The sequence below is a fragment of the Triturus cristatus genome, chromosome 9 (genome assembly GCF_964204655.1).
Source record: "Triturus cristatus chromosome 9, aTriCri1.1, whole genome shotgun sequence".
NCBI classification, from domain to species: Eukaryota; Metazoa; Chordata; class Amphibia; order Caudata; family Salamandridae; genus Triturus; species Triturus cristatus.
In genome coordinates, this window is record NC_140592.1 from 766,762,553 (window position 1) to 766,773,097 (window position 10,545).

Consider the following 10,545-nt stretch of genomic DNA (forward strand, 5'->3'; position numbering starts at 1 on the left):
AGGAGTGGCCTTGGTCCAGGAGGGTGCGGATGTCGGTAAAGGCGGCGAGCAGGGCGGTCTCGGTGCTGTGGTTGCTTCGGAATCCGGATTGGGATGGGTCGAGGATAGCATTCTCTTCGATGAATCGAGTCAGTTCCCTGTTGACTGTTCCAATCCAATGAACTCAAGCCCAAATACATCTTACGAAGAGACCAGGAATGAATATACTTACAGCTCAGACACTGCTCGAGGAGCAGACTTGGCCATGCCCTGCTTACACTTTTCAAACCACCCATGCTGTCATATGTGAAGACATGATGGATGCACAAAGGGTTAATTTGTGGATTACATGAGTGCATTACGACCAAACAATTTTTCCCAACAAATAAGTCCAAATTGAGACAGAAATGGCAAAATAATCAAAAAAACAACTAAAGTAAACAGTGAATAACAAAACCAATGGAGCACCACGAGAAGGGTCTTGGGAAAACTATCCTGAAAGTTAATTACTACAAGATCTTACACGACTGGCACTGGGCATCCACAAAGCTCTTCAGGGTAGGCCTGAGTAGGAACTCTGGTGGCTGGAGATGTGGACACATGCATGCTGACCTTTCACCCATGTTATAGTCCTGCACTACCTTTTCTCAATGTTGGCTGGAGGTTTGCCGTACTTTACCTGTTCAGCCTTCGATGAGACTTGCATTACTTTATAACACACTTGAAAATCGGAGGACTCCCTTGCAGTGGTCGAGGTGGATCCTGACCATGCTGGGAGTTGCAATGAAATGTACCATTCGCCATTGAAAATGAAGGACAGTGCCAACCCACAATGAATATAACCACAACATAGAAGAAGAGCTGTGTATTTGGATTGCTCTAAACAAAAAGTGGGGGAATCACACAGCGGTGTTAAAACTGTCCTCACACACAGCGAACTGTGTCATGCTTCATCATAGGGCTGCTAAAACACTTCTGCGCAGACCAACGCTGGAGGTGGAGCAATAGGGAGGGGGAAGACAATACAACAAATAAGTGACAATATTATGGGATCACAAGTGAAAATAGGTGCAGAGATAGTGATAAAAACTGGCCACATGGAGTCCCTATTACAATTTTAATATTGGGTACCCTGTCCAGAGTAAAAACGGTCACACCAGGACCAGTGGATGGTGGTACAGAGAACTTATAATGAATTACCAACCCCTCCACTCTGCAAAACCGTCGACATGTTTCACCCGGCAGAGTGTAATACCCCGGCTTTCATCAGGACTTACTATGAAATGATCCCAAAGGTACTAACCCTACCTCCTTTAATCCAGGAGTGAAGGGAAGAAACCCTTTCTGAGTAACTGCTCAGAGAAAGGCGTGCAATATCTACTGGGCTACAAGGGTTTTGCCCTCCCCCCCTCATAAAGTGTCCTAGCTCAGGCTGCTGAAGCTTCCAGGACAGACTAATTCTTCATCTGGGCTGCACTGACGATGGAGCTTTAATGAAAGCCTTATACAAAGTATTTCGAAGGGCATCTAGGGGCTGATATTCATAAAACAAGTAAGAGACCTGTGATTCTGGGCGCAAAGGAGACCGGGCCAGATATGTTGCTAAAAATTACCAAATATTCTACAATTATCTTTTTGACCTTTCACTTTCACATAAATAAGTATAATGCACACAAACCTTAACTGAAAAATAAATGCAAGTTAAAGTATGTAGTGCAAAATGCATTATTTTATGTTATGAAAGCTCAGTTGGTCAATGTGAACACGGCAGATGTCTGTGTGTGTAAACAGACAGTCACACAACTGAATCCTGGTTGGTGCACCAGCCAATAGTGAGGTGTATTTATAGTGCTACAAGGCCCCAACCTGCAACTGAAAGCACTGTAAATATGCAAGTCTTTATATAAAAAATGTGGGTCACGCACAATATAGGGTAGGTTGCAGCAAAAGAAAGTTTGGGCCTGATGTACCTAGCCATTTTGCGGCAATGAAGCTTGTAATTAATTTGACCCTGCTAATCTGTGATAAATTGGGTGTGCGTCCCCTTTAAACATGATCAAATTGGTATACCCCTGATTGGCACATTTATCTCACCTAGAAGTACCTACAAAATGGTGTAAGGCATACCTAGGGCCTGCATGTTCAATGTTACCAGTGGGCTATAGCACGCATCGTGCCACCCAATGTAGTGAAACAACAATCCTGACCCCAGCCCTACCATACCTGCAGAGCAGTTTTGACTGATAATTTAACCTGTCAAAATAAACACTTTTAACAGACCTAAAACCTTAATTTTAAATTCTAATAAATCACCCCAAGGACATCCTAAGGATTATGGGGCCGCCAGGCCCAAAGCATAATTTGGGTCCCCCTTCTCTGAACAACTCTGTATTTATTGTTCATTTACACCTTATTTATGTCCTCTGCGACTATGGTCGGATCACTGATAATCCTCTCCATTGGCCAGCCCATGTCTGGGCCCAACCCTGGGACAAACATCCTCTCTCTGGCTGACCAGCGTAAGAGAAGAATAAATACAAGCAGTGAGCAAGCCTCCTGCGGACTGGTGCTTCAGCTTTTGAGCCCCTGCATATGGAGGGTGTTTTTTTTGTTGTTTACTGCACTCCCATCTGCTGTGTGTTAAACAGGGATTCTGAGTCAGGTGGCACTAGGCAATATACCAGCGCAGATGCAATGTCACAGCAACAGTGCAATCTTGGAGGAAGTGCATAATGCCACTCAGCACTGCACAGTGCTACGTGGAGTCCCATCGGGCCCTGCATCAGCTAAAGCAGTCTCCAACCGGACTGCACCAGAAAAGAAGAAATACTAGTGGTCCAACCAATCTTTCTATCCATAAGGAGTGGTATAGCTAGTCTGTATGCACCCTTCTGGCATAGGGTGTTTACGGGTGCTTATGTTTATTGCAGTGGCTGCGCTGATGGTTCTGAGCACCGGAAACCACAGACTCAAATTAAGCACTGATCAGTAGCAAACTCTTTCCTTCGAGTCTGCATCGGTCACGTTCTTGATGTCTGTGTCACATTGTACAGCATCCGGGGAGAGAGCACAGCACCACACTGGTCTCATGCTATTGTTTCCAGGCCAAATGTCGCCTCCACACACTGGTTTCAAGCTATAGTTCCCGGCAAGATTTGGCCCCAGACACATTAAAAAACAAGCATTGGCATAGCCAATAGGTCTCGCCTTTGGGACCGTATAAGTGTTTAGCCATGCAACAGTTGATGTTGTTGCACCAAGGATATTATGCCGCATAACTAAATACTTATAAGGTCCCAAAGGCGAGACCTATTGGCTATGCCAATGCTTGTTGTATAATGTGGGTAAGAGTCTTTCGGGGATATGGGCCAAGAGATTAAGGTGAGCTTTCGTAATTTTTGAGGTGGCTATTGGCGGGGAGGATAAAAAGCATTTTCTTAAGGCACAAAAATCACTTATTTTTGTTTTAATTCTCCTTGCACGAAGAGAGTTATGTATTAAGTGGATTCTCCCCTGCCCACCCTGGAGATAGAACGGATACGATCAGTACAAAGAATATCTAAACTTGATCGTGGCCTTTCTAACTTGAGGAGACCAAAGTCTTGGGAGCTCTGGGATGACTGGTGTAAGCATCACTTTACTTGCACGATCTCTTAATCACTTCTCTTTTCTCTACTTTTTCTTGGTGCATAACCTACTGGTCCAATGATTAGCAATATGCTATACAGGTTGTGTGGGATTTGGGTTGACGTTTATTGTCATAACCTTCCCTGGTATAGACTATGCCTGCAGAGGGGTCAGATCTTTGACTGGGCAGGTTGCCTCATTAGCCCGGTATGTTTATATCTGGCATTCCCAGCCACAGTCTTTTAGATCTTCTTGACACCTTAAGATAAGTTTATAAAGGAGGATTAGTAAAAAAATCTTTTTTTAAAGTAAAAGGCCACATGGACCAGAACATGGACTATTCTTTATTGAGCCAATTGTGCAACATCTATTCACTCAGGACTGTCAGTGCAATTGTTTTTGAACCAATAAACAGCCAAGGCAGAGTTGTTAACAGGTGCAAAATCCTGTGAAATTCACACGGTTTCGCAGGTGTACAATTCCATTTAATATTTGCCTGGTTCGATCAGAAAATTTCTCGTGGGAACAATAAAACCGAGACAGAGATGTTTCTTCCTCTCCTGCTGGTATCTCTAATGCGTTTTCAGTGTGAGGTGAGCCTAACCATTCTGGTTTCACACAAGATACTGGCAAACCGTCACATAATTGTCATGTTATTTCATGAAATTTCAGGAAAAATCTCCCCACCCCATACCAAACCGGATTGCTGCTATACTGCCTAACACTAGTGGCACTAGCATAATCTAGTCCCTGGTTTTTGTCAAGACATTGTGTTTAGCTTACACCTGTAGGAAATGGGCTTTGATGCAAGTCATATAAAACTAGTGGCGGATGGTTACAAATAATGGGCCTTATTCACAAAGAAACACACACAAATATGGGCTTAGTCAGTTCGCCTCCTGAAAGCACTTTTATGTTTATTTTTGATTCATAAACATTCCAAGAAGTATGACCGGAAATGTCAAATGGCTCATATTTCCCCTAATATGGAGTTTGGCAAAACAGGGAACTTTGCACAGGAGGAAAAGCAGATTCTGTGCAAAATGCAGTTTTTTCTCCACAGGAAAAACATTTTTCACATGGATAAAGCCCTTCCCTGTCACTCCCAAAACAAGCATTGGCATAGCCAATAGGTCTCGCCTTTGGGACCTTATAAGTGTTTAGTCATGCAACAGTTGATGTTGTTGCACCAAGGATATTGTGCTGCATAACTAAATACTTATAAGGTCCCAAAAGCGAGACCTATTGGCTATGCCAATGCTTGTTTAAAGAAGCAATACTGTGTGCCTGAGACGGCACTCTAGCATGATCAGTGTGGAACGGATAGCGAGCATCAAAATAACTGCCATTCTTTATTGTTTAACACATAAAATACCACATTTGTTTAAGAAAATGAATTCACTTTGGGAAACAGCAAGATTCCTTGTTTTTCAGCACAAGATCCAAATTATGCAAAAATGACGCTTTTCCGTGCAGTTGGATTCTATGGCACATCTGTCGTTTATTTACTTCAATGTGAAGGTGTTTCCCCATTTATTCCTCTGTCTCAACTGCCGTCTATCTGATGTTTTAAAATGCCTTTATTAGTGGGACATAGTGTTGTTTTTTGTGTCTCCCAGGCTGCTGCATGACGTGTAACTGTGAATGGAGGCAGGACACCTAATTGTAGGAGTGTTTGTTAGCGTGAAAGTGAGCTCTGTTCTAAAAAACCACAGCTTGCTTGCATAAAACATATCCCTTACCATACATTCAGAAATTACTCTAACAGTAATTGGTAAATTGTGACACATACACGTGCTCTCATCTCCAGGGGACGCTGTTTTCCTGGTTATAGAATTTTTGCGTGTCCCCCCACCCAAAACTAACATTAGCCTATGACAATGCTGAACCACTTCTTTCTGGTTTGCAAATTAGGATTCTGTGTGTTTTTTAAAGCTTGAGTTGTGAGGGTTTAAAGATGAATAGGTTCCCCCAACATTTCTTGGAAATTCTACAAATCCAAGAGTTGATGTGCTTTAACCAGGAAGTAAGAATTTGTTAAAGGGTGTTCTTTTGCTAAATATTTCGCCACTGTAGTTTACATTGAATTGATTTCAGTTGCTGTTTGGGGTGAAAGAAATGCAACGACGTTTAAACAATCTTCAGTGTTTTTTGATACCTCCTTTTTAAAACACAAACTAAAACTGACTTCGTTCTGTGTCTTTTCATTATTTATTCTGATGTTCACATGTAGGAAATCAACAATCCCCAAGATTGACAGCAGTGGCTGTATGTGTTATGCATCAATTAGAGGAGAATTTGCAGATGAGATGAACAAATAAGCATTGGCCGCACGGCCGTGAAAATGACACGGCCGCGCGGCCTGCGAAAGTGAAAGTGATCGCGGATGCGATCAAGCACGCTGGAGGTAAGACACATGGCGGCTGCGCGCGTGCACGCTCACGTGCACGCAAGTTGTAGGCCACAGGCAGCAGTTTGAAACCCCGTATACTAAATGTCTCGGCCAGACCAGCGCATGCGCTGGATCATGCGAGACCTAAAAAGGAACATCCCAGTAACAAATAGGAGTTGCCAAATACTCCAAAAGAATATCTATCTATCTATCTATCTATCTATCTATCTATCTATCTATCTATCTATCTATCTATCTATCTATCTATCTATCTATCTATCTATCTATCTATCTATCTATCTATCTATCTATCTATCTATCTATGTGTATGTAGTTATAGTTAGGACCATGTTTCCACAGGAAAAGCATTTTTTGTGGTCGAAACGCGTCATCTTGACATGTTAAGACAATAAATTCTCTTTATTGCATTTTCAACTGGAGTCTGTGCCCTTGTTTGGCCCACCGCGGTCGTTCTTTGGGATCCTGGTTTTATATATATATATATATATATATATATATATATATATATATATATATATATATATATATATATATATATATAACAAATATTTTCTCTTCTTTGTAGTTGCAAAACATGGGCTCATGTGGCAACACAAAACTGTTTTTATACACAGCACTTTGCACAGGTGAAAGTCAATAAACATTAGCACTTTATTTATATACAATAAAAAGCACTTTTTTACCAACATTTGCACATTAGAAACAGGTCCAAAGAGAATAAACTTTACATTGTTTACAAGTGGATGCGTATTTTGCACAGAAATCCGTATGAGATCAGGATTTTATCATATTTTAAGGATATGTCATTGAAATAAAAACAAAGTATTCATACAGTTTTTTAGAAACCTATATGCGCATTTTGCACAAGGTTGGGGATGATACATTCTGAATTGATTAATCATGAATGTTGGTTACAAACAATACAACATGAACTGTGATCGCAATACCAATAATTGTAAAATAACATCATAAAGTACAGGTGCAATGTATTTATACTGTCACAAAAACAAATATTGATTCTCTGAAATAAGACTGCTCTTAACACAGAGGTATCTTGAATGTGTAAATGGGGAAAACAGCCGGGTAGTCTGTTTTCCTGTTCTATTATGTAAGATAATGAGCACCTAGCACTTTAAATATTGGGGGAAAAATCACGGTATGTCATGTGATCAAGGACCCGAGAGGTCTGAAACGCGTCATGGCGGCTATGCACTGTGAAAAATAAAGGAATTAGCACTGATTAAGCGGAGTTCGTGCCTTTTTCGAAAACAACGGGGAACCGATTGGAGAAAGGAGTAAGGAATATATATATATATTATCTACTGGCGGTCGCCAGTAGATAGTTATAGTTAGGACCGAGTTCCCATAGGAAATCTGAAAATTCTATTTTGAATAACTTTGGCGCCGGTTGACGAATCCTCGCGAAATTTTCAAAACTAATGGGGCGCTCCGCTCAGCTCCTACCCTGAAAGTCTCGGGGTGATTCGTCAAACGGGGGCTGAGAAAAAAGGGGGGTCCCAAAACGCATTTTCCCCATGCATTTTCCCATAGGACCTTTAGTCGAAGGTACAGCCCGAATGGCTGAACAGAATTACTTGAAATTAAGCAAAGAGGTAGTCCTCAGGTCAGGCATGTGCCTTTTGCATATATGGTGTCAATCTGTTCAATAGTTCCTGAGAAAATTGCAGTTAAAAGTACATAAATATCTATATGCGCGCACCGTGCTCGCACCGTGCGCGCACCAAATGTGCGCGAGCATAATTCTGATTGGTGGTTAGATATCAGCCAACATTCGAATCGGTCGAAATCAGGAAGTGTCGGACGCCATTTTCTGTGTCGCAGTGAAAAAGAAAGGTGGAGAGCGTGAAAAGGGGGCAGGGTAGAGAGTTCCTGACCCCCTAGCCCTTTTCAGGGGGTCCCTGAAGGACCCCGAAGGGTAAAAAAAACATTTTTTTGTTTATAAAAATCGCGAGTTGAGCGCACCGTGCGCGCACGGTGCCGGACGCCATTTTCTGTGTCGCAGTGAAAAAGAAAGGTGGAGAATGTGAAAAGGGGGCAGGGTAGAGAGTTCCTGACCCCCTAGCCTTTGTCAGGGGGTCCCTGAAGGACCCCGAAGGGTGAAAAAACCATTTTCTTTTTTTTTTTAAATCGCGGGGTGCGCTCACGGTGAAAAACCCTTAAAAAAAAAAACATTTAAAACTGTTTATAAGTTTATAGAAGATATTAACTATGCTGTTCAACTTTATCCAAATTAAAAAAAAAAAGAGCTGAGCCATTCCATATTACAGGATACAGTCAATCTATAACTATATACATAGGTAGTTTATTGTAAAATAAATATATAAAAAATATAATAATACATACATAAATTAGCATTTAAAAAACCTTACAAATTCACTTAAAAAACCATAGGTTTCACACACGTTATAGTTAGAAATTAGCATTTAAAAAACCTTGCAAATTCACTTAAAAAAACCATAGGTTTCACACACGTTATAGTTAGGAATTAGCATTTAAAAAACCTTGCTAATTCACTGAAAAAACCATAGGTTTCACACATGTTATAGTTAGCTGGACATTTCACTCGTAAAAAACCATTGAAATTCCCCCGTTATAGTTAGTTCAGCTAACTATAACTCGCGCGACCGCAATCCACTGCTGATGACGTCACATATTACATCACTCATGACATGGTCAGTGACATCACTCATGACATCACTGATGACATCTTCAAATGACATCACTGATGACATCACTGATGACATCATCCAGTGAACATGTGTCTTTCTGAAAAATAAATATTTTTTATATATGTATATCTACAGGTTAATGGAAGAATAAAGGGGTAAATAAGTGTCTAAATGGATGTTTTTTTGTTGTAAAATAATTATATAACTGACTTATTAACAGTATCTTAGTGAATACAGTGACGTAATATGTGACATCATCAGCAGTGGACTGCGGTCGCGCGAGTTATAGTTAGCTGAACTAACTATAACGGGGGAATTTCAATGGTTTTTTATGAGTGAAATGTCCAGCTAACTATAACATGTGTAATATGTAATATATATATATATATATATATATATATATATATATATATATATATATATATATATAATCTACTGGTGGTCGCCAGTAGATAGTTATAGTTAAGAACGTGTTTCCAAAGGAAATCCGCAACATTCTATTTGGAATAACTTTGGCGCCGGTTGACGAAGCCTCGCAAAATTTTCAAAATAGTTGGGGCGCTCCACTCCGCTCCTACCCTGAAAGTCTCGGGGGGATTCATCAAGCGGGGGCTGAGAAAAAAGGGGGGTCCCAAAACGCGTTTTCCCCATGCAATTTTCCATAGGGACCTTTAGTCCAAGGTACAGCCCGAACGGCTGAACAGAATTACTTGAAATTTGGCAGAGAGGTAGTCCTCAGCTCAGGGATGTGCCTTTTGCTTATATGGAGTCAATCTGTTCAGTAGTTCCTGAGAAAATTGCAGTTAAAAGCACATACATATCTATAGCCGCGCACCGTGCGAGCACCCTAACGTGCGCGAGCGTAATTCTGATTGGTGGTTACATGTTAGTCAACGTTCGAATCGGTCGAAATCAGGAAGTGTCGGCCGCCATTTTGTTTGTTTTCAGTGCGAGAGTGAAAAAGGAAGGTGGCGAACGTGAAAAGGGGGCAGTGTAGAGAGTTCCTGACCCCCTAGCCTTTGTCAGGGGGTCCCTAAAGGACCCCGAATGCAGAAAAAAACATTTTAATTCTTTTTTTTTAAATCGCGGGGGTGCGCGCACGGTGAAAAACCCCAAAAAAAAAAAATGAATACGTAGTTTATTGTAAAATAAATATATAAAAAAAATAATAATACATACATAACTTAGCATTTAAAAAACCTTTTGAAATTCACTGAAAAAACCATAGGTTTCACACACGTTATAGTTAGGAATTAGCATTTAAAAAACCTTGCAAACTCAATTAAAAAACCATAGGTTTCACACATGTTATAGTTAGGTGGATATTTCACTCGTAAAAAACCAATGAAATTCCCCCGTTATAGTTAGTTCAGATAACTATAACTCGCGCGGCCGCCACTCTATCACAAGGATGATGTCATCAGTGATGTCATGAGTGATGCCACTGACCATGTCATGAGTGATGTAATATGTGACGTCATCAGCAGTGGATTGCGGTCGCGCGAGTTATAGTTATCTGAACTAACTATAACGGGGGAATTTCATTGTTTTTTTACGAGTGAAATATCCACCTAACTATAACATGTGTGAAACCTATGGTTTTTTAAGTGAATATATATATATAATATATATATATACGTGTGTATGTAGTTATAGTTGTGAACAAGACAGCCTTGGCTGCTGAAACACGTTACGTGTGTGTAATAAACCACAAGCTTTGATCATTCCGAGTGCACGGACTATCTTTCCTTGTGTGTGTGTGTGTGTGTGCTTGCGTGTGTGTGTGTGTGTGTGTGTATGTAGTTATAGTTAGGACCATGTTTCCACAGGAAAAGC